Raw genomic sequence first — 25,709 nt, forward strand, 5'->3', positions numbered from 1 at the left:
GGCCCACCCTCATCATCTGTTTTATCTAACTTTCCTCCTAGTGACACACATGACACTAAATTTCCCCTTTTAACCACCATCACATAATTCATCAGTTCTAATAGAATCACAATAATATAGTACCATCATCACCTTTCATCCATTTCAAATTATTATGAATCATTGTAATAAAATATTCTACAAAAAATATGCATCAGCTCCCCATTTTCTACCCTCCAGTGTCCTGGTACCTTATATTCTAGATTATGACTCTGATTTTGTTTATTATTAGTTCATATTAGTGAGATCATAAAATATTTGTCCTTTTGTGTCTGGCTTACTTCACTCAGCATAATGTACCCAAGGTTCATGTGTGCTTTTACAGACATCAGGTATTCATTCCTCCTTACAGCTGAATGATATTCAATTATGTTTATTGTTTATCCCTCATCAGTTGATAAGCATGAGTTGTTTCCATCTTTTGGCAATTGTGAATAGTGCTGCTATTAGCATCAGTGTGCAAATGTCTGTTCATGTCCTTGCTTTCAATACTTCTGGGTATATGCACAGTAATGGTATCACTGCATCATATGACAGTTCTATATTTAGCTTCCTGAGGAATGGCAAAACTGTCTTCCACAGCAGCTGCACCATTTGTAAATTGTATTTTTAAAATTTAATTTTCCAAATATTCACTGCTCTATGGAAAATATCATTGATTTTTGTATATTGACCTTGATCCCTGCAACCCACTAAATGTTTTTTTTTTCCCATGGGAATTGAACCCAGGTCTCCAGCATGGCAGGCAAGAACCCTGCCTGCTGAGCCACCATGGCCCGCCCAAAGGATATATATATATATAAATATATATATATATAATATATATATATATATTTTTTGCAATGGTAGGCACTGGGAATCGAACCTGGGTCTCTGGCATGACAGGCAAGAACTCTACCACTGTGACACCATTGCCCGCTAAATGTTTTTATTAGCTCTAATAGGATTTGTATACATTTTGAAAGATTTTTCTATTAACATAATAAGGCAATCTCTGAATAAGGACACATCCACCTATTCATTTCCAATAATATGAATGCTTTTGATTTTTTTCTTGTCTCTTTGAACTGGCCAGTACTCTAAGTAAAATAATGATAGAAATGATGAGAGTGGACAGACCCCCTCTAGGTTTCAGGACTTATGTGGTCCAGGGACCCATCCGAAGGTTGTTTTCTGGAAAGTTACCCTAGTGCATGGAACCTTTGAAGAATCTTTTATAACACCCAAGTGTTCTTTAGGATTGGCTGGAATGGTTTTGGTTGGGTTTGGCAAGAGTTATAATAGGTATTTATGATAGGTAGCAATGTCTAACATTCATAAGTAAAATGTGTTATGCATACATTCAATGGAATATCTATAAAGAGGAATGAAGTTCTGATACATGCCACAAATGGATGAATCTTGAAGAAATCATATTGAAAGAAATGTCATGCATAAAAGGTCAAATACTGGTATGATTTCACTGAAATGAAATTATTAGCATGTACAAATTCATAGAGTCATCAACCAGAATACAGGTCACCAGAGACCAGGGATGGGTAGAGAATGGGGAGTTAATTCTTAATTGGTACAGAATTTCTATAGTGTTGGGGAAGTTTCGCTAATGTGTGTTGGTGATGACAACACACCTTTGTAAATTTATTTATCTCCACTAAATTATGTATTTGAATGTAGTAAAAGGGGGAAATTTTAGCTTGTATGTATGCTCTTCAATAACATTTTCCACATCCTTGGGGCTATTGAACACAAATTTTTTTTTACTTTTAAAGTTGTATAATATAAAATATATACAAAGCAAAGAAAGGAAAAAGCAATAATTTTCAAAGAACTCTTCAACATATAGTTACAGAACAGATCCCAGAGCTTATCATAGGCTACCATACCATCCTCTCAGATTTTTCCTTCTAGCTGCTCCCAAACATAGGAGGCTAGAAGAATAAATACTTTTTTATCATCACAATCCACTTTTTTTCTTCTTTTTTTTTTGTAAAAAATAACATATATACAAAAAAGCAATAAATTTCAAAGCACAGCACAATTAGTTGTAGAACAGATTTCAGAGTTTGGTATGGGTTACAATTCCACAATTTTAGGATTTTACTTCTAGCTGCTCTAAGATACTGGAGACTAAACAAAATATCAATTTAATAATTCAGCAACCATATTCATTTGTTAAACCCTACCTTCTCTGTATAACTCTACCATCACCTTTGATCTTTCTATCCCACTCTTTAGGGGTATTTGGGCTATGGCCATTCTAACTTTTTCATGTTGGTATGGGCAGTCAATAATATGGGGTAGGGAGATGGAACTAACTGATGTTCTAGAGAGGCTGGGCTCTCTAGGTTTCAGAACTTATTTGGTCCAGGGACCCATCTAGAGGTTGTAGGTTTCTGGAAAGTTACCCCAGTGTATGGATCCTTTGTAGAATCTGGTTATGACTCTATGAATTTGTATATTCTAATAATTTCATCTCAGTGAAATCATGCCAGTATTTAACCTTTTGTGCATGACATTCCTTTCAATATGATTTCTTCAAGGTTCATCCATTTGTGGCATGTATCAGAACTTCATTCCTCTTTACAGACATTCCATTGTATGTATACACCACATTTTACTTATGAATTCCTCTGTTGAAGAACATTTGTGTTGCATCCATCATTTATTGAAAATAGTGCCATGAACACTGGTGTGCAAATATCTATTTGACTCCCTCCTCTCAATAATATGGTTAAATACCAATGATTGGGATTTCTTCCCGAGGAGCTGAGAAATTGCTTTCCACATCAGCAACATCAATTTACATTCCCACCAACAATGCATGAGTGTTCCTATTTCTCCATACCTTCTCCAATGCTTGTTTCTTTTTTCAAAAATTAAGAAAAGAAGTAGCGATGTTAGTGGGTGTGAAATTATATCTCATTGGGGCTTTGATTTGCATTTCCCTAATGGATAATGATATTGAGGATATTTTCATGGGCTTATTGGCCATTTGTTCATCTTCTCTGAAGAAGTGTCTATTTATATCTTTTGCTCATTTTTTTTTTTTTTTTTTTAAAGGAAAGACAGAGAGAAGGAAGGAAGGAAGGAAGAAAGGGAAACATTTTTAAACATTTTCTTGTTTTATTGTATTCTGTTTCTCCGTTTTTGTTACATGGGCTGGGGCCGGGAATCGAACCGAGGTCCTCCGGCATAGCAGGCAAGCACTTTGCCCGCTGAGCCACCGCGGCCCGCCCCTTCTTTTGCTCATTTTTAAACTGGGTTATCTGTCTTTTCCTTTTTGAGTTGTAGGATTTCTTTTTTGTATTCTGGATATTAAACCCCTTATTGGATATGTGGTTTCCAAATATTTTCTCCTGTTCTGTAGGTTGTCTTTTTACTTTTATGATGAAGTCCTTTGATGCACAAAACTGTTTAACTTTTTGAAGTGCATGTATCTATTTTTTTTTTCATTTGAAGCTTGTATTTTGATAGTACTAGCTCTTACATTTAGACTTTTAATCAATTTTGATTGATTTTTGTATATGGTATGAGGTAGGGGTTCTTCTTTTTTCTCTCTCTGTCTGTTTTTTTGAAAGTGTAGATTCAGTTTCCCCAGCACCATTTGTTGAAGAGTCTGTTTTTTCCCAATACAGTAGTCTTTCCCACCTTGTCAAAAATCAGTTGGCAATAAATGTGAAGGTTGATTTGCGATCTCTTAGTTTCATTACATTGACTTTTGTGTCTAGCCTTGTGCCAGTACCATGCTGTTATTTTTTAGGAATAAGTAGTAAAGTTTATTAAAAAGAAAAGTTTATTAAAAAGAGAAAGTACATGTTAGAGAGGTTAATGTGGGCATGCCCAAGGGAGGGACATGCACTGAGTAGAGTGGACCAACTTGTTTTATAAGAAAGTTTTGTTGGTATCAGGTTTCCATAGTTGCCTTTGAATACTAGGTGTGTTCTTTGTTCTAGGAAAAGATAGTTAGCAGAATTCATGGTTTGTTGTCACATATCTAAAATTTGTCTTTGGGCAAATGGTTAACAATCTTTATGACCCTATGCTTCCTATTATTAACTAAGAATTTGCTTTGTGCCCAGAATTTTACAAGCTTTTATGGTTTGGGAAGGTTTGGGGGCTTTAGGGAAATTTTTAGTGCAGTTAATTTGGAGCTGAAATTTGCAGCTCTGTATTATTTCCTTTGGAGCTAGATAACAAACAAGAGACTTGGAGTTGTCTGTTAACCCTTTCAGAGCTGAATAAGGAACCAAGGACTTACAGTTGCCTTATTTTATCCTGCTTCTATCCCCACTGGAAAGGGTTTAATCCCTTTAATCTTACAGGGAGGTTGAGGCATGAATTTTTTATATTTTCACAGAGTTTAGAGAGCCCATGTACAGATGTGCATAATTGCTGACAATGTTGGAAGGGTTGGAGGATATTGGAAAATGCAAAAACACTATTATTTTATAATCTGCCCCATTGCACCATTATGTCTTCTGCATAAGTCCCTGAGTTTGGGAATGGGAGGTTACAAGTTTACAGCTTGCAATGTTGAGAAATGAGAAAACAATAGCATTTGGAGGAAGGCAAGTATGCTCTGGCTCACTTAGAGCTGCTTTTCCCTCCTGTTCATGTATTTTGTTATATAATAATGTCCTGGTCATACTTGACTGTGGACAGCCATTCTATGCTGGTGTGCAGTTGAATTAGGAGTTCTGGTGATTGAAATGTTCCAAATGCAGTCACACAGATGGGCAAGTCCTGTTTAGATGTACTCTTGTTTCTTTTGAAAGTATCTTTTTGTTGAAGATGAATTTCTGATTTGTAGTTTAGAAATGCAGGTCTTGAGGGCCCATGTCTCACACAGAAGCTGCTGTCCTGGGATCTTTTTAAATCATTCCTGGCAGGCTCACCAGAATATGTAACCAGTGCCCTACTAGCACTGGTGCCAGCTGATCCCCAATCCAGGTTTGATAGGTTGAAACTAAAAGAATTTAGAAATGAGAGGGCCAGTAGGAAGAAGTAATAAAGTTTATTAAAAAAAGAAGTTTTTTAAAAAATGAGGGTTCACACTAGAGAGGTTAATGCTTGCATGCCCAAGGGAGGGACAAGTGCCATGCTCTTTAACATTTTTAAAAATTAGTTTTTAAATTAAAAAAAATAACAAGAAAGAAACACAAACATTCTTAACATGTGATCATTCCGTTCTACATATTTAATCAATAATTCACAATATCATCACATAGTTGCATATTCATCATCACAATCATTTCTTAGAACATTTGCATAAATTCAGAAAAAGAAATAAAAAGGTAACAGAAAAAAATTCATACATACCATTCTCCTTACCCCTCCCTTTCATTGATCACTAACATTTCCATCTAAGTTTATTTTAACATTTGTTCCCCCTATTATTTATTTTTATTCCATATGTTTTACTCATCCATTGATAAGGCAGATAAAAGGAGCATCAGACACAAGGTTTTCACAATCACACTGTCACATTGTGAAAGCTATATCACTATACAATCATCATCAAGAAACATGGCCACTGGAACACAGCCTTACATTTTCAGGCAGTTCCCTCCAGCCTCTCCATTACGACTTGACTAACAAGATGATCTCTATTTAATGCATAAGAATAACCTCCAGGATAACCTCTCGACTCTGTTTGGAATCTCTCAGCCATTAACACTTTATTTTGTCTCATTTCACTCTTCCCCCTTTTGGTCAAGAAGTTTTACTCAATCCCTTGATGCTGAGTCTCAGCTCACTCTAGGATTTTTGTCCCATGTTGCCAGGAAGTTTCACACCCCTGGAAGTCATGTCCCATGTAGACAGGGGAAGGTGGTGAATTTGCTTTTTGTTGGCTGGAGAGAAAGGCCACATCTGAGCAACAAAAGAGGTTCTCTTGGGGGTGACTCTTAGGCCTAATTTTAAGTAGGCTTGACCTATCCTTTGTGGGGTTAAGTTTAATATGAACTACCCCCAAGATTGGGGGCTCAGCCTATAGCTTTGATTGTCCACACTGCTTGTGAGAATATCAAGAATTCAACTTGGGGAAGTTGAATTTTCCCCCTTTCTCACTGTTCCCTAAAGGGGACTTTGCAAATACTTTTTTTTTTTTTTAATTTTTTTATTAATCAAAAAAAAGAAAAGAAATTAACACAACATTTAGAAATCATTCCATTCTACACATGCACTCAGTAATTCTTAGTATCATCACATAGATGTATGATCATCATTTCTTAGTACATTTGCATCGATTTAGGAAAAGAACTAGCAAAACAGCAGAAAAAGATATAGAATGTTAATATAGAGAAGAGAATTAAAATAATAATACTAATAATATATATATATAAAAAGGAAAAAGAAAAAAACAAAAACAAAAGATACAAACACACAAACAAACAAACAAAAAACCATATTTCAGGTGCAGCTTCATTCAGTGTTCCAACCTAGTTACATTACACTTAGGTATTATTGTGCTGTCCATTTTTGAGTTTTTGTATCTAGTCCTGTTGCACAGTCTGTATCCCTTCAGCTCCAATTACCCATTATCTTACCCTGTTTCTAACTCCTGCTGGTCTCTGTTACCAATGATATATTCCAAGCTGATTCTCGAATGTCGGTTCACATCAGTGGGACCATACAGTATTTGTCCTTTAGTTTTTGGCTAGACTCACTCAGCATAATGTTCTCTAGGTCCATCTATGTTATTACATGCTTCATAAGTTTAGTCTGTCTTAAAGCTGCATAATATTCCATCGTAGGTATACGCCACAGTTTGTTTAGCCACTCGTCTGTTGATGGGCATTTTGGCTGTTTCCATCTCTTTGAAGTTGTAGATAATGCTGCTATAAACACTGGTGTGCAAATGTCCGTCTGTGTCTTTGCCCTTAAGTCCTTTGAGTAGATACCTAGCAGTGGTATTGCTGGGTCGTAATCCATTCTGCCATTCTATGTCTTTTGATTGGGAAATTCAGTCCATTAACTTTTAGTGTTATTACTGTTTGGATAATATTTTCCTCTACCATTTTGGCTTTTGTATTATATATATCATATCTGATTTTCCTTCTTTCTACACTTTACTCCATACCTCTCTCTTCTGTCTTTTCGTATCTGACTCTAGTGCTCCCTTTAGTATTTCTTGCAGAGCTGGTCTCTTGGTCACAAATTCTCTCAGTGACTTTTTGTCTATAAATGTTTTAATTTCTCCTTCATTTTTGAAGGACAATTTTGCTGGATATAGGAGTCTTGGTTGGCAGTTTTTCTCTTTTAGTGATTTAAATATATCATCCCACTGTCTTCTAGCTTCCATGGTTTCTGCTGAGAAATCTACACATAGTCTTATTGGGTTTCCCTTGTATGTGACAGATTGTTTTTCTCTTGCTGCTTTCAAGATCCTCTCTTTCTCTTTGACCTCTGACATTCTAACTAGTAAATGTCTTGGAGAATGCCTATTTGGGTCTATTCTCTTTGGGGTGCGCTGCACTTCTTGGATCTGTAAATTTAGGTCTTTCATAAGAGTTGGGAAATTTTCAGTGATAATTTCTTCCATTAGTTTTTCTCCTCCTTTTCCCTTCTCTTCTCCTTCTGGGACACCCACAACACGTATATTTGTGCGCTTCATATTGTCATTCAGTTCCCTGATTCCCTGCTCAAGTTTTTCCATTCTTTTCCCTATAGTTTCTGTTTCTTTTTGGAATTCAGTTGTTCCATCCTCCAGTTCACTAATTGTAGCTTCTGTCTCTTTAGATCTACCATTGTAGGTATCCATTGTTTTTTCCATTTTTTCTTCTTTGTCCTTCACTCCCACAAGTTCTGTGATTTGTTTTTTCAGATTTTCTATTTCTTCTTTTTGTTCAGCCCATATCTTCTTCATGTCCTCCCTCAATTTATTGATTTGGTTTTTGAAGAGTTTTTCCATTTCTGTTCGTATATTCAGCATTAGTTGTCTCAGCTCCTGTATCTCATTTGAACTATTGGTTTGTTCCTTTGATTGGGCCATATCTTCAATTGTCCGAGCGTCATCCATTATTTTCTGCTGGTGTCTGGGCATTTGATCAGATCTCCCTGGGTGTGGGACCCAGCTGGTTGAAAGGTTTTTCTGTGGAATCTCTGGGCTCTGTTTTTCTTTTCCTGCCCAGTAGGTGGCGCTCGTGGCGGTCGTTTGTCTGCGGGGCAGTCGGCCCGGGAAACCGCGCGTGGAGGCGGGGGTCGCTGGCCGTGGCTTGGGGGAGTGCCGGTCCAAATTGCCCAGCTGGCCCGAGACGCCAAGCGTGACGGGAGGGCCCCGCTATCCAATGTTCCCAGTCAGACCGGGGAGCCACGTGCGTGGAGGGGACCCCAGACGCCAGCCACCCCAGCCGGGAAAACGTGCACCCCTCGGGTATCTCACAGCAGTGGATTCTCCCTACCCGTTCAGCCGTTCCAGAATGGGGTATGCTGTCTTTTTTGGTCTCTGTCGTGACTCCGGGAGCTGTTTTGTATTGTTTCTGTTTCTTTAGTTGCTTTTCTGGAGGAGGAACTAAGACCCGCGCGTCTTACTAAGCCGCCATCTTCTCCGGAAGTTGCAAATACTTTTTTATTCACTGTTCAAATCACTCCGGGATTTATTGGGGCTTCACTCTGGACAAACCAAACAAAATCTCATGTCCTACTCATGCTTCCATGTACTTATGGTGTTCAATTAAGCTGTGTACATAAGTTATATTAGGAAATGCACTAGTCAGTGCATTTCCTAAATATAAATTTTGTACCAAATAAATATTTTTTGCTTTAGTTTCACACACAAGTTAAAACTTTAAAATATTAATTACCATCTATTTTCAAGTGCCATGCTTTTTTGATTACTGTGCCTTTGTTATAAGTTTTAAGATTGGGACGTGTGAGTCCTCAAACTTCATTCTTCTTTTTCAAGATGGCTTTGGCTATGCCAAAAGAGTATGATGGGTCCCATACTCTTCCATGCAAATTTGATGATTGGTTTTTCCAATTCTGCAAAGAAGGTTGTTGGAATTTTTATTGGGATTGCATTAAATATATAAATTGCTTTGAGTAGTGTTGACATCTTGATGATATATAGTCTTCCAGTCCATGAACAAGGAATGTCTTTCCATTTATTTGTCTTCTTTGATTTATATAAGCAGTGTTTTGTAGTTATCTGTGTACAAGTCATTTACATCCTTGGTTAGATTTATTTCTAAATATTTCATTTTTTTAGTTGTTAAGGTGATGGAATGCTTTTCTTGATTTCTTCTTATGATTGTTCCTTGCTTGTATATAGAAACATTACTGATTTGGAGGTGTTGATTTTGTACCATGCCACTTTGCAGAATTCATTTAAATGCTGGGAACTTTGTTGTATTTTTTCAGTATTTCTGTATATGGGAACGTGTCATTTGCAAATAGGGAAAGTTTCACTTTTTCCTTTCCAATTTAGATGCCTTTTATTTCTTGCCTAATTGCTCTGGCAAGAACTTCCCATACGATGTTGAATAAATGTGGTGACAGTGGACATCCTTGTCTTGTTTTTGATCTGTGAAAGGAAAGCTTTCAGTCTTTCACCATTAAGCAGGATGTTATATTTGGATTTTCATGTATATCCCTAATGATGTTGAGAAAGTTTTGTTCTATTCCTAGTGTTCTAAATGTTTTTATCAAAGAAAGGTTCTGTATTTTGTCAAATGCCTTTCCTGCTCAAGTGAGATGATCATGTGGTTTTATTCTTGTGTTAAAGTGGTGCAGTACATTAATTGATTTTCTTGTGTTAAACCAACCTGTATACCAGGGATGAATCCCACTTGTTTGTGGTGTATAATTCTTTTAATGTATTTTTTTGGGTTTGGTTTGCTAGTGTTTGGTTGAGGATTTTGCATCTATATTCATAAGAGATATTGGTCTGTAGCTTTCTTTTCTTGTGCTATCTTTTTTCTGGCTTTGGTATTAGGGTGATGTTGGCCTCAGAATGCAGGGAATATTTGTTCCTCATCAATTTTATGGAAGAGTTTGAGTAAAATTAGAAGTAAATCTTCTTGAATGTTTGATAGAATCCTCTTGTGAAGCCATTGGTTCTGGAATTTCTTTGTTGGAAGGTTTTTGATTACTGTTTCAGTCTCTTCACTCATAATTGATTTGTTGAGATTTTCTAGTTCTTCTTGAGTCCATGTAGATAATTTGCTTGTTTCTAAGAATTTTCTCATTTCATCTAACTGATCTAATTTATTGGAGTACAGTTGTTCATAGTAGGCTTTATAGTTCTTTTCATTTCAATAGGACCACTTATAATGTCTCCCTTTTCATTTCTGATTTTCATTATTTGTATCCTCCCTCTTTTTTCTCTGTCAGTTGATTTTATTGATCTCCTCAAAGACTAACTTTTGGTTTTGTTGATTCGCTGTATTGTGTTTGTTTTTTTTTTTTGCCTTTTTTTCTATTTCATTTATCTTCTCTTTTATCTTTGTTGTTTCCTTCTTTATGCTTGCTTTGGGTTTAGTTTGTTCTTATTTTCTAGTTCTTCCAGTTTTGAGTATAGGTCTATGATTTGAAGTCTTTCTTCTATTTTAATGTAAATATTTAGAGTTCTAAATTTCCCTCTCAGAACTGCCTTTGCTACATCCTGTAAGTTTTGTACTGTTGTATTTTCACCTTCATCCACCTTAAGATATTCCTAATTTTGCTAGTAGTTTCCTCTTTAACTCATTGGTTGTGGAAAGTACATTGCTTAATATCCACATATTTGTAAGTTTTTCCCTAGCCTATTTTTTCCATGCATGTCTTTATTTTATTACTCATCTACCCACACACAGTCATAAGAAGAAGGCTAAATAGTCATGCAATCATTATCAATGATCAAGGCTACTGGATTACAGTTCAATAATTTCAGGTATTTCCTTCTGGCTACTCTAATACACTAGCAACTAAAAGGAAATATTTATATAATGAGTCATTAGTCATACCTATTTGTTAAATTCAAACTTCTCAGTTACACCTGAGGGATATCTGGGCAAGGACAACCAAACGTCATCGTGTTGAAGAGGGGTGTTGACATAATGGGGTAGGGAATGAAGTTTGTTTATGTTCTGGAGAGACTGGTATCTCTGGGCTTCAGGGCTTATATTGCATAAGATCCATCTGGAAGCTTTAAGTTTCTGAAAAAATAAACTTAATAGGTGAAGCATTTATAATGTCTTAGATAGAGCCCAGAGTATTCATTAGGGTTTTCAAGAATACTGTTGGTTGGAGCTTGGCATACTGTGGCAATTTATAATATCTGGTTGACGCTTGCATAAGAGTAACCTCCAGAATGACCTCTTGATTCTATTTGAAATCTCTTAGCCACTGCAACTTTATTTTATTTAATTCTTTTCCACATTTTGGTCAAGAAGGTGTTGTGGACCCCATAATGCCAGGGCCAGGCTCATCCCTGGGGGTCATGTCCCATATTGCCAGGGAGACTTACACTCCTGGGAGTCACCATGTAGGGAAGGAAGGTAATGAGTTTATTTGCTGTTTGTCTTACAGAGAAAGGCCTATTTGTGAGTTTTGCATTTCCCTGTTATTGATTTTTACCTTCATTCCATTTTGGGTGGAGAACATATATTGCATGATTTCAATATTTTTTAATTTATTGAGATTTGTTTTTTTTGACATATTGGATGGTCTATCCTGGAGAATGATCCATGTGCACTCAAGCCAAATGTTTATTCTGTTTTTGTTAAGTGCAGTGTTCTGCTGTAAATTTTAGTTGATTTAGTGTATCATTCAAGTCTTATATTTATTTATTTATTTTCTGACTAAATGTTCTCACCTTTATTTAAAATGGCACATTACATTTCCTTACTCTCAGTATTGAGCCATCAATTTTTCTCTTAAAATCTCTGTCAGTATTTGCTTCATGTATTTTGGGGCTCTCCTGTTAGGTACATATATATTTATAATTGTTACATCTTCTTGTTGAATTGACCTCTTTATCAGCATATAATGACTTTTGTTTGTCACTTGTAACAGCTTTTTTACTTAAAGTCTATTTTATTTTATATTAGTATAGCTGCCCCAGCTCCATTTGGGCATTACTTGCATGGTATATTGTTCCATCCTATCACTTTCAACCTACCTGTATCTTTGATGTTACAGTGAGTCTCTTGGAGACAGCATATAGTTGGGTCATGCCTTCTTATCTATTCTGCCAATCTATGTCTTTTGACTATAGAATTTAGTCCATTTACATTTAAGTTTACTACTGATAGTACTAGATTTTTTTTTACCATTTTTCTATTTAGTTTTTTATGTGTTATATCTTTTTTGTCCCTCAATTTTTCCATTAATGACTACTTTATGTTTATTTGAGTTTTTGCATTCTACCATATTTTGTCCTTCTCTTTTCTATTTATTTGTTTTCCTTGTGGTTACTGTGGGATTTAATAGTTAACACACTAAATATATAAAAAATCTCTCAGTCACTGAAACTTTATTTTGTCTAATTTCTCTCTTCCCCCTTTTGGTCAAGAAAGCTTTTCCAATCCCATGATGCCAGGTCCCAGCTCATTCTGGGAGTTCTGTCCCACATTGCCAGGAAGATTTATACCCGTGGGAGTATATTCCACTTAAGAGGGAAGGCAGTGAGTTCATCTACTAAGTTGGCTTAGAGAGAGAGGCCACATCTGAGTAACAAAAGAAGTTCTCTGATGTTGACTCTTAGGCCTAATTTTTAAGTAGGCTTAGCTCATCCTTTGCCGGGATAAGTTTCTTAGGGTGAACCCCAAGATCAGGGGCTCAGCCTATTGATTTGGTTGGCCCAACTGCTTGAGAGACTATCAGGAATTTTCTAAATGAGGAAGTTGAATATTTCATTCTATCTCCCCATCCCCCCAAGGGGACTTTGCAAATATTTCTTCATACACTGTCCATGCTACTCTGGAATATATCACGGCATCACACTAACCTACACAAACTAACAGGATCTCACACCCTATTCAAGATTCCATATACCAAATTTATATTTTGACTATTGCATTTTCTAATATAACTTATATGAACAGATTAGTTGACCACCATAAGTACATGGAACCTGGAATAGGGCATGAGATTTTGTAGGTTTGCCCAGTGTGATCTCCTGAAAAATCCCAGAGTGATTCGAACAGTGAATAAAGAAAAATTGGCAAAGTCCCCTTGGGGCAATGGCAAGAAAGGGGGAAAATGCAACTTCCCCATGTGGAGAATTCCTGATATTCTTTGTAAGCAGTGGGGACAACAAAGTCAATAGACTGAGACCTCAACCTTGGAGTTTGTTTATATGAAACTTATCACCACAAAGGATAGGCTAAGCCTACTTGAAATTAGGCCTAAAACTCACCCCCAGAGAACCTCTTTTGTTGCTCAAATGTAGCCAATCTCTCTCTCAGCCAACAAGTCAAGCAAACTACTGCTCTCTCCCTCTCTACATAGGGCATGACTCTCAGGAGTGTAAACCTCCCTGGCAATGTGGGACAGAAATCCTACATTGAGCTGGGACTCAACATCAAGGGATTGAGAAAACCTTCTCAACCAAAGGGAGGAAGAGAGAAATGAGATAAATTGTCAGTGGTTGAGAGATTTCAACCAGAGTTGAGAGGTTATCCTGGATGTTATTCTTACACATTATATAGATATCCCCTTTTTAGATTAAGGTGTACTAGGCTAGAGGGAAGTGCCTGAAACTGTAGAGCTGTGTTCCAGTAGCCATGTTTCTTGAAGATGATTGTCAATGATATAGCTTTCACAATGTGACTATGTGATTGTGAAAACCTCATGTCTGATGCTCCTTTTATCTTTGGAATGGACAGATGAATAAAACATATGGGTTAAAAATAAGTAAATGGGGGAACTAAATTTAAAATAAATTGAGTAGATTGAAATACTAGTGATCAATGAAAGGGAGTGGTGAGGGGTATAGAAAAAAATACGGGGAACAAAGGTTAAAATATATTGGGTGGATGGAAATACTAGTGGTCAATGAGAGGAAGGGGTAAGGGGTATGGTATGTATGAGTTTTTTTTCTCTTTTTATCTTTCTCTGGAGTGATGCAAATGTTCTAAGAAATGATCATGGTCATGAATTTACAACTATATGATGATATTGTGAGTCATTGATTATATATCAAGAATGGAATGTTCATATGTTAAGAATGTTTGTGTTTGTGTGTTGCTATATTTTGTCAATAAAAATATAAAAAAGAGAGAGGTGGGGGAAAAGATTCCATGTACTTAAGGAGTTCAACTAAACTGACCATACAAGTTAAATGAGGAAATGCACTACCAAAAATATAAATTTTGCTCCAAATAGAAATCCCTCCTTTGATCTCATGCAGAAATTAAAGTTTTAAAATATGGACTGCATCATCCTTTACCCTGTATTCTGATCTACCCAAGTCCTATCTGTTCAACTTCATTCATATCTCTAGTTGATGTCTGATACTTTTTTCAACTTTTTAAACAGTTCCTGTAGGGGGTAGGGCTGACTTTCATAGCTTCAGAGCTCTAACTCTGAGTCTCGGGTGTCATATAAATACCCAACAATTTCTGGGAGTGACCAGGTTATGTACAAAGAGCTCAGTATCTCAGAATTTATAAATGACAGTTACAACTCCTGAATATGTGACTGTTGTAAAAGCTTATCATCTGGGATGCTTTACAATAGGCCCCAATATGATAACCCATGTTCTCAACTTCAGTTCATTGAGTTTTTATATTAGTGTTAGTCCATATTTGTGAGGCATGATAATATTTGTATTTTTGTTTCTGCATTTCATTCAACATACAGTCCTTAAGATTCATTCATTTAGTTGCATGCCTCACAACTTCATTCCTTCTTGCAGCCACTCAGTAGTCCATTGTATGTATACACCACAGTTCCTCCCTCCATTCCTTACTTGTTGTTTCCTCAGGCCACATCCACTCATTGTGCAAATGTCCATTCTTGTCGCTACACTCAGTTCCTCCAGGCATATACTGAGCAACAGGGTTTCAGGATCATAAAGCAACCCCACCCTTAACTTTCTGTAGAACCACCACACTGCTCTCCAAGGGGCTGCACCTCTCAGTTTCCCTACCAATAGTGAAGGTGCAACTTCCTCCACATTTTCTCTAGCACTTGTTTCTCTCTGTTCATTTTTAAACAGTTTTATTCACACATCATGCATCCAACATAAGTAAATAGACATGCATTCACTACCATAATCTATATGAAGACATTTCTTTTTCTTCCACAAAGAATCCATACCCTTCCCATATGCCCCTCACTTGTTGACATTTAGTTTTGGCATAATACTTTTGTTACATTCAGTGGAGCCATATTGCAATGTTACTGTTGACTATAGACCCTCGCTTGCATTGATTGCACTTTTTCCTGCATACCATCCATTTTAACGCCTTGCAATCTTGACATTAATTTGTTCTCCTTCATGCAAAAAACATTTTTTATTTGTACATTTAATCACCATAATTGTTCAATCTAGGCATTCCTAAGTTATAACATCTTTGAGCATTTTTAAGATGACATTTTAAAAGGCTTTATTGATTATATTAAATTTTGACCTTCTTCATTGGTGTTTTCTGGATTTTTGTCTTTTTCCTTTGGATGGGCCATTTCCTGTTTATATGTTTCTTTCTCTACCTATTCTATTGCACACTATATATATATATATATATTATTTTTAGCAATGTTTTTATTTTATTTTTTTAAAATTTATCTATCAATTAGAAAAATTTAACAAACAAACTAAAACATTAACATATATAATCAGTTTTAAGTAGGCTTGACCTATCCTTTGTGGGGTTAAGTTTCATATGAACGAACCCCAAGATTGGAGGCTCAGCCTATAGCTTTGGTTGTCCACACTGCTTGTGAGAATATCAAGAATTCAACTTGGGGAAGTTGAATTTCTCCCCGTTCTCACCATTCCCTGAAGGGGACTTTGCAAATACTTTTCCACTCACTGATCAAATCACTCTGAGATTCATTGGGGCATCACTCTGGACAAACCAACAAAATCTCATGTCCTACCTGAGATTCCAAGTACTTATGGTGTTCAAGCAAACCATTTACATAATTTATATTAGGAAATGTACTAGTCAAAATATAAATTTTGTACCAAATAAACATTTTTTTCTTTAGTCTCACACATTAGTTGAAATTTTAAAATATTAATTACCATCTATTTTCAGCACCCTGCAGTAATGACATTCGTTTGTCCTTCCTCATGCAAAAACATTTAAAAAATTTGTACATTTAGTCACTATTATTATACACTCTAGGCATTCCTAGATCATACCATCTCAGTCTTTATCATCTATCTTTCTTTCTGATTTCATTTGTGCCCCCAGCCCTCCTTCCTCTATCATTCTCACATTCAACTTCATTCAGTGTTTTAATATAATTGTATTGCAGTTAGATAGTATTGTGCTGTCCATTTCTGAGTTTTTACATCCAGTCCTGTTGCACAATCTGTATCCCTTCAGCTCCAATTACCCAATATCCTACCCTATTTCTACCTCCTGATGGTCTCTGTTACCATTGAAATTCTCCAAGTTTATTCACTAATGTCAGTTCATATCAGTGAGACCATACAGTATTTGTCCTTTTGTTTCTGGCTAGACTCACTCAGCATAATGTCTTCAAGGTCCATCCATGTTGTTACATACTTCGTAACTTTATTCTGTCTTAAAGCTGCATAATATTCCATCGTATGTATATACCACAGTTTGTTTAGCCATTCATCTGTTGATGGACATTTTGGCTGTTTCCATCTCTTTGCAATTGTAAATAATGCTGCTATAAACATTGGTGTGCAAATGTCTGTTTGTGTCTTTGCCCTTATGTCCTTTGAGTGAATACCTAGAAATGGTATTGCTGGGTCATATGGCAATTCTATATTCAGCTTTTTGAGCAACCGCCAAACTGCCTTCCACAGTGGTTGCACCATTTGACATTCCCACCAACAGTGAATAAGTGTGCCTCTTTCTCCACATCCTCTCCAGCACTTGTCATTTTCTGTTTTGTTGATAATGGCCATTCTGGTGGGTGTGAGATGATATCTCATTGTGGTTTTGATTTGCATTTCTCTAATGGCCAGGGACATTGAGCATCTCTTCATGTGCCTTTTGGCCATTTGTATTTCCTCTTCTGAGAGGTGTCTGTTCAAGTCTTTTTCCCATTTTGTAATTGGATTGGATGTCTTTTTGTTGTTGAGTTGAACAATCTCTTTACAAATTCTGGATACTAGACCTTTATCTGATATGTCATTTCCAAATATTATCTCCCATTGTGTAGGCTGTCTTTCTACTTTCTTGATGAAGTTCTTTGATGCACAAAGTGTTTACTTTTGAAGAGTTCCCATTTCTTTCTTTCTTTCTTCAGTGCTCTTGCTTTGGGTGTAAGGTCTATAAAACCACCTCCAAGTATAAGATTTATAAGATGTTTCCCTACATTGTCTTCTAACTGTTTTATGGTCTTAGACCTAATGTTTAGATCTTTGATCCATTTTGAGTTAACTTTTGCATAGGGTGTGAGATACGGGTCCTTTTTCATTCTTTTGCATATGGATAGCCAGTTCTCTAGGCACCATTTATTGAACAGACTGTTCTGTCCCAGGTGAGTTGGCTTGACTGCCTTATCAAAGATCAACTGTCCATAGATGCGAGGGTCTATATCTGAACACTCTATTTGATTCCATTGGTCAATATATCTATCTTTATTGCACACTGTATATTTTAATATTTCAAAACGTTAACTCTGAATTAATAAATTCCTTCAGATGTCTGGTTCTTGATTTTGTAACCAGCTGGTAATGAGACAGAGATTTTCTTGAGTTTTAGCCCTTTATCAGGCATGTCTGCCTAAGGCAAAAGCAGCCTGCAGGCATTTCCCTGATGTTCTTGACCTCTCTTGTCCTGGGCTTTTGCTCTTGGAATTCCCCTGTTTACAAATATTTTGTTGTCCCCTCTGTTTCCTAGGTAATAGACCTCCCTCTCCTGGGTGTTCGAAGTTCGCTAGCCTTTGTCCCAGACTTTTTGCCTCTATAGTTCCTCAACACATTTCACTATCTTAAGCTGCTTTTGCCTAGAGGGCAAATTCTGGGAGGCGATCCACACAGGGATGACTTTCCTAAAACAGTCTTTCCCAGTCAAAACAGGGCCAGGGATCCACAATCGTACAGAGACCGTCTCCACTGTATCTTGAGGAGAAGATCAGGAAGGGCACCAAGAGCTTCTTCCATGGGTCCCCCAAGCTAGGTTTTCTTGCACTATGCACTAAATGCAGCACTCAACTACTGTCCCTCACAGTCATTGAAACAAGGAAGCAATAGTGCTACTGCCTTCGTCCAGTCAGTGTTGAAACAGTGGCTACCCTCAGAGCTAGACCTCAGTGATCTGAATTCCCTAATCATAAGCCATGATCAGTGATTGACCATGCCCACCCCTTTTCTTAGAGAAAAAGATTTTTTGCCCCTCTCTGTAACCAATGAGCTAGCTAGGGACTGAATTCCACAGCAGCTTGCCACAATAATGGGGGATGGGTGGTGTTGGGGATGGCTGGTGTCATCCATTGCATGGAAATAGCAATTTATTTTCTTACTGTAGTTGATCAACCTCTTCCTCCCTCTCTTTCCTACAGGCTGTACAGTGTTCTTCTTGCCTCAAGAGTTTAAAAATAGTTGTTTCAGACTGTTCCTGCCTGTTTAATAGTTGTTCTGGTGGAAGGACTGAGTTCTGGAGCTCCCTACTCCATCACCCTCACACAACCGCACCTGTAAATTGATCTTTGAATATAAATCCAACCTTGCATGCCTCAGAAAACCTCATTTAATTGTGGTATATTATCCTTTTTATATATCCATGAATTCAATTGCTAACATTTTGTGGTAGATTTTTGCTCATGGGGCATGTTTTCTCTAGAGTTTTCTTTTCTTGAAATGTATTTATCTGGTTATGATATCAGTGTGATAATGTTAACATAAAATGATTTTGGAAATGTTCTGTTCTCTATTTTCTGAGAGTGTTTGAGTAAAATTGGTGATGCATTTCTTCTTAAATGTTTGATAGAACTCACCAATTAAGTTGTCCAAGTCTGGGGTTTTTCTTTTTAATGGAAATATATTTTTCTTATGAATTAAATTTTTTAAATAGTATATTTTAAATCATTGGCTTATTTCATCTAGATTCAAATTTCTTGGCACAAAGTTGTTAAAAATATTCCTTTATCATGTTTCTAATGTCTGAAGTCTCTGTAGTGGTTTTTCTTCATTTATTTTTTATATTAATATGTGTGTTCTTTTCTTTTCATGGTCAGTGTAGCTAGGTTTTAGTAACTTAATTAATGTTTACAAATAAAACAAACTGAGTTTAATATATTTTTGCACATGATTTTTATTTCACTGATTTTTCTGCTCTTGAATTTACCTTTCTTCTACTTACTGGTTTTAAATACTTTTTAAGATAAAAAGATTTAAAATAAGAAATTTCCCACTAAGCATTGCTTTAAATGAATTCCCCAAAGATTGATTTGTGTCTTCAATATCATCCAGTTAGAAATATTTCCTAATTTCCCTTGCAAAATTTCTATTTGACCCACGGATTACTTATAAATGCCATTATCATGAAAACCATTATTAAAAAAAAAAAACAGACGATGACATATGCTGGAGAGAACGTGGAAAAAGAGAACCAACTATCCACTGTTGGAGGGAATGTAAAATGATACAATTGCTCTGGAAGGCAGTTTGACAGTTTTTCAGGAAACTATGTATAGAATTTCCATATGATCCAGCAATCCCATTGCTAGGTATCTAGTCAGAGGACATGAGGGCAAAGACACAAACGGACATTTGCACACCAATGTTTTAGCAGCATTATTTATGATTGCTCAGAGATAGAAATAGCCCAAATGTCCATCAATGGATGAGTGGCTAAACAAGCTGTGGTATATACACACAATGGAATATTATACAGCTGTATGACAGAATAAATGAACAATGTAACAATGTGGATGCACCTTGAGGACATTATGCTGAGTGAAATTAGTCAGAAACAAAAGGAAAAATACTATATGGTTTGACTAAAATGAACTAACATTAATAAGTGAACTTAGAGAACTGAAGTTAAGAATACAGGTTATCAGGGAATAGAAATAGGATAGTGATTGGGCAATTGGTACTGAAGGGATACAAATTGTGCAACAGGACTGATTGTAAAAATTCAGAAATGGATAGCACAATACTTCCTAATTATAGCACAATAATGTTAGCACACCAAATGAAGCTGAATATGAGAATGATAGAGGTAGGAGGGCTGGGGGCATGTATTCTACACCAGAAGGAAAGATAGATCATAAAGACTGAGATGGTATAGACTAGGAATGCCTACAGTGTACAATGATAGTGACTAAATGTACAAATTAAAAAATGTTTTTGCTTGAGGAAGAACAAAGGAATGTCAATGTTGCAGGGTGTTGAAAATAGATGGTAATACATATTTTAAAACTTTACCTTATGTGTGAGGCTAAAGCAAAAAATGTTTATTTGGTACAAAATTTATATTTTGACTAGTGCATTTCCTAATATAATTTATATGGACAGTTTGAACACCCTAAGTACAAGGAACCTTGAATAGGGCATGAGATTTTGTAGATTTGTCCAGAGGGATGCCCTGATAAATCCTAGAGTGATGCCCCAATAAATCCCAGAGTGATTTGAACAGTGAATAAAAAAGTATTTGCAAAGTCCCCTTGGGGGAATAGTGAGAAAGGGGGAAAAAGCAACTTCCCCATTTGGAGAACTCCTGATATTCTTGCAAGCAGGGGGGACAACCAAATCAATAGGATGAGCCCTCAATCTTGGGGTTTGTTCTTATGAAATTTATCCCCCCTAAGGATAGACTAAGCCTACTTAAACTTATGCCTAAGAGTCACACCCAGAGAATCTCTTTGGTCCTCAAATGTGGCCTAACTTTCTCAGCCAACACGGCAAGTAAACTCACTGCCCTCTCCTCTCTATGTGGGACATGACTTCCAGGGATGTAAACCTCCCTGGCAATGTGGGACAGAAATCCTAGAATAAGCTGGGACTCAGCATTCTAGGATTATGCTAGAGAGAAAATCTCCTCAACTAAAAGGGGGAATAGAGAAATGAGACAAAATAAAGTGTCAGTGGCTGACAGATTTCAACCAGAGCAGAGAGGTTATCCTGAAGGTTATTCTTACACATTTTATAGATATCCGCTTTTTAGATTAAGGTGTACTAGGCTAGAGGGAAGTGCCTGAAACTGTAGAGCTGTGTTCCAATAGCCATGTTTCTTTAAGATGATTGTATAATGTGACTATGTGATTGTGAAAACCTTGTGTCTGATGCTCCTTTTATCTATGGTATGGACAGATGAGTAAAACATATGGATTAAAAATAAATAAATAATATGGGGAACAAATGTTAAAATTAAAAAATAAATATGTGGATAGGTGGAAATACTAGTGGTCAATGAGAGGGAGGGGTAAGGGGTATAGTATGTATGAGTTTTTCTTTTCTTTTTTTTTCTGGAGTGATGCAAATGTTCTAAAAAATGATCATGGTGATGAATATACAACTATGTGATGATATTGTGAAACATCGATTGTACATCATGTATGAATGTTTGTGTGTTAAGAATGTATGTGATTGTATGTTGTTGTATCAATAAAAATTTTTTTAAAAAAGACTGATATGGTATAATTTAGGAATGCCTAGCGTGTACAATTATGGTGATTAAATATAAAAATTAAAAAATGTTTTTGCATGAGTGAGAACAAATGAATGTCAGCATTGCAGGGTGTTGAAAATAGATGGTATATGAGAAAAAGTACAATCCATGTAAGCTAGGGTCTTTAGTCAATAGTAGCATTGTAATGTACTTCCACCGAATGTAACAAAGGCATTATGCCAAAACTAAATGTCAACAGGTGGGAGGATTGGGAAAGGGGTATGGATTCTGTGTGGAAGAAAAGGAAATGTCTTCAGATGGAGTATGGTGGTGAAGCCATGTCTATACAATTAGGCTGGATTGTATGATGTGTGAATAAAACGGTTTAAAAATGAGCAGAAAGAAAATGCCAAGTGCTGGAGAAAATGCAGAGAGGGAGAGAGAGATGTACCTATTCACTGTTGATAAAGAAATGAGTGGTACAGCCCCTTGTAAGACAGTATGGTGGTTCCACAAGAGGCTAGGGGTGGGTTTGCCATGTGATCTTGAAACCTTGTTGCTCAGTATATACCTGGAGGAACTGAGTGTGGAGACACAAATGGAGTTTTGTACACTGGTGTTTATGGTGGCAGTGTTCCCGATCCACATGAATGGAGGTGGCCTAAGGGTACAACAATTGAGGAATGGAAAGGGAAACTATGGTATATACATACAATGGACTACTGAGTGGCACAAGAAGGAATGAAGTTATGAGGCATGAACTAGTTGAATGAACCTTAAGAGTTGTATGTTGAATGAATGTCAGGGGGAAAAAGACAACTATCTTGCCTCAATCGTATGGACTAACTATAATATAAAAACTCAATGAACTAAAGTTGAGAGCATAGGTTATCAGGTTGGGGCTAATTATATAGGGTCCTAGATTGTAAATTCTTATATGTGTTCATGAGGTGTAACTGTTAATTCTAAATTCTGAGATATTGAGTTGTTTGTATATAACATGATCTTTCCCAGAAACTTTGGGTACTAATCTGACACCTGAGACTCTGGTTAGAGCTCTGAAGCTATGAAAGTGAGCAGTACCCTTTACAGGAACTGCTTAAAAAGTTGAAAAATGGATCAGACTTCAACTAGAGATGCGAATGAAGCTGATATGGATAGGACTAAGGTATGCTAGAAGACTGGGTAAAGGATGATATTGTCCATATTTTAAAGCCTCACCTTCTGGGTGAGACTAGAGGGAGAGATGTTCATTTGTTGCAAAATTTATATCTTGGGTTGTAGATTTCATAATGCAACTTTTATGGTCAGTTTAGTTGAACACCATAAGTATATGTAATCTTGAATAAGGAGTGAGATTTTGCTGATTTGTCCAGGTTAGTGTGCTGCCCCTATAAATCTCAGCATGCCTTGGGGAGTGAATAAATGAGCATTTGCAGGATCCCTTGGGGAGGTGGAGAAGGGAGTAGGTTTTCAACTTCTGCACTTGGAGAATTTCTGATATTCTCCCAAGCAGTGGGACAACCAAATCAATAGACCAAGCCCTCGATCTCAGTGTTTGCCCCTATGAAATTTATCCCTGCAAAGGACAGGCTAAGTCTACTTAAAATTAGGCCTAAGAGTCACCCCCAGAGAACCTCTTTTGTTGCTCAGATGTGGCCTCTCTCTCTAAACCAGCTCAGCATGGGGACTCACTGCCTTCCCTCCTACATGGGCATGACAACCAGGGCTGCAAATCTCCCTGGCAACATGGGGCAGAAAGCCTGAGATAAGCCAGGGTCCAGCATCAAGAGATTGAGAAAGCCTTCTTGCCCAAAAGGAGGAAGAAAAAAATGAGACAAAATAAAGTTTCACTGGCTGAGAGATGTCAAACAGAGTCAAGGGATTATCCTGGAAGTTATTCTTGTGCATTATATAAATATTCCTTTTTAGTTTATGGTGTATTGGAGTGGCTAGTTGGAAGTACCTGAACCTGTTAAACTGTGTTCCAGTAGCTTAGATTCTTGAAAATGATTGTATAAAGATATAGCTTTTACAACAGGACAGTGTGGTTGTGAAAACCTTGTGTCTGATGCTCCTTTTACCCAGGGTATGTACCAATGAGTAAAAAATATGGATGTAAATAAATAAATAAGGAAGAAGGTAAAATAAATTGGGTAGATGGAAACACTAGTGTTCATTGAGAGGGATGGGTAAGGGGTATGGTATTTATGAGTTTTTTTTTTCTTTTTTTCCAGAGTGATGCAAATTTTCTAAAAAATTATCATAGTGATGAATACACAACTATGTGATGACATTGTGAGCCATTGATTGTGCACCATGTATAGAAAGTATGTGCATGGAGATTTTTCTCAATAAAAATTCTTTAAGTTAGAAAAGAAAGCAGCACAGAATAAGACATTCCCAATTAAACAAAAGTTGGGGGACTTCATCACCACTGGACTGACCTTACAAGAGATATTAAAGGGAGTTCTGCAGGTTGAAAAGAAAAGACATTAAACCATTGATGAAGCAACATGAGAAATAATGATGTCTAGTAGAGATAATGACAGGGATAAATATAAATGCCAGTACTATGGTATTTTTACTTGTAACTTCACTTTTTACCACCTACAGGATCTAAAAGGCAAATGTATAAAATGTAATGATAATCAATGGTTTTGGACTCATATAAGTGTGTAATTTGTAACAAGAATTACATAAAGATGGGGAGAAGAGGGGTTTAGGAACATAATTCATATGTGTTACTGAATTTGTTAAATTGGTATTAAAGCAAATTAAATAGTTAAAAAAAAGGTACATGCAGTCTAAAGTGAACCAGCACACTGTCAGGCAGAACCAGATCTAAACGTTAGTTTCATTTCATCTTCTGTAGTTGTTATTTTGTTTGGCTCAAATTTTGTGCCACTTAAAATATGTGATACTGGTGATGGAATGTTTCTTCAGTGGGTTCTTTGTGTTACCATGTGGTTGGTTGCATTGGTGGTCAATCTCATCTTGCACTGCCCTAAATTTTGGTCTTTTGCAATGCTTGGGGGCTTCATTTGGGCAACAGGGAACATTGCTGTTGTCCAATTTTGAAAACCACTGGTTTAAGCCTCAGAATCTTAATCTGGGGATCACTTAATGCATCAATTGGCTGAGCAAGTTTAAGGTTTGGCTGGTTTGGAATGGATGCAAAACAAGTATCAAAACCTCTGCTAAATTACATTGGAGCTGGGCTATTAGTCGGAATACTTTCATATTTTTGTCCAGCAAAAGTGAAATTCCAGGGGTGGGCCACAGTGGCTCAGCAGGCAGAGTTCTCACCTGCCATGCCGGAGACCTGGGTTTGATTCCTGGTGCCTAGTCCATGCAAATAATAATAATAATAATAAGTAAAAGTGAAATACCAGTTAACACATGTTCTCAGGATACCACATCATTAATCACACAGCATGCAATCAACCAAACTAAAGATTAACTGTCATGATCATTCTTGGATGGATAAACTTTCCACAGTGCAGCACCACATAATGTAAGAGGAGAGGTTACTTCTTTCTGTATTACTCTGTTTCATATTTTGGTTAAAGCAAGGACTATCAGAGTGAAGTGATACTCATACAAATTCATGAAGAAAGCGGTAATGCAAACTTTGACTTTCTTAGTCCCATGAAGTTTTCTTTGTCCCCCGCTGAAGTTTTAGATTCAGAGATACTTAAGTTCAGGTATAGAAGTCCCAAGGAATTACCAAGCCATTGCAATATCTCTAGCCAATAAGTAGCTGAAAAAAGAAACCTCATTTTGGAAGACTTTTGTGCCTAAAGTAAAATGTTAGTATGGGACAGAGTATATAGTGACCAACAATCCAATGAAATGTCATGACACTCTTCTCCAATACTGCTCTGCTCATGCCTGCCATGAACCAGGAATCCTTCCACTTTTGTCTTAGACAATTTTATATCTCTGAGACATTTGTTGCGATGTACAGTGGAATATTCT

General features: G+C 36.7%; 1 pseudogene; it reads left to right on the forward strand.

Annotated features, from left to right (window-relative positions):
• The window catches only part of LOC143648902 (transmembrane protein 144 pseudogene), a 29,107-nt pseudogene extending 3,858 nt beyond the window's left edge, over positions 1-25,249 (forward strand).
• The last annotated feature ends 460 nt before the right edge of the window (positions 25,250-25,709 follow it).

The sequence above is a fragment of the Tamandua tetradactyla genome, chromosome 10, assembly GCF_023851605.1.
Source record: "Tamandua tetradactyla isolate mTamTet1 chromosome 10, mTamTet1.pri, whole genome shotgun sequence".
NCBI lineage: Eukaryota > Metazoa > Chordata > Mammalia > Pilosa > Myrmecophagidae > Tamandua > Tamandua tetradactyla.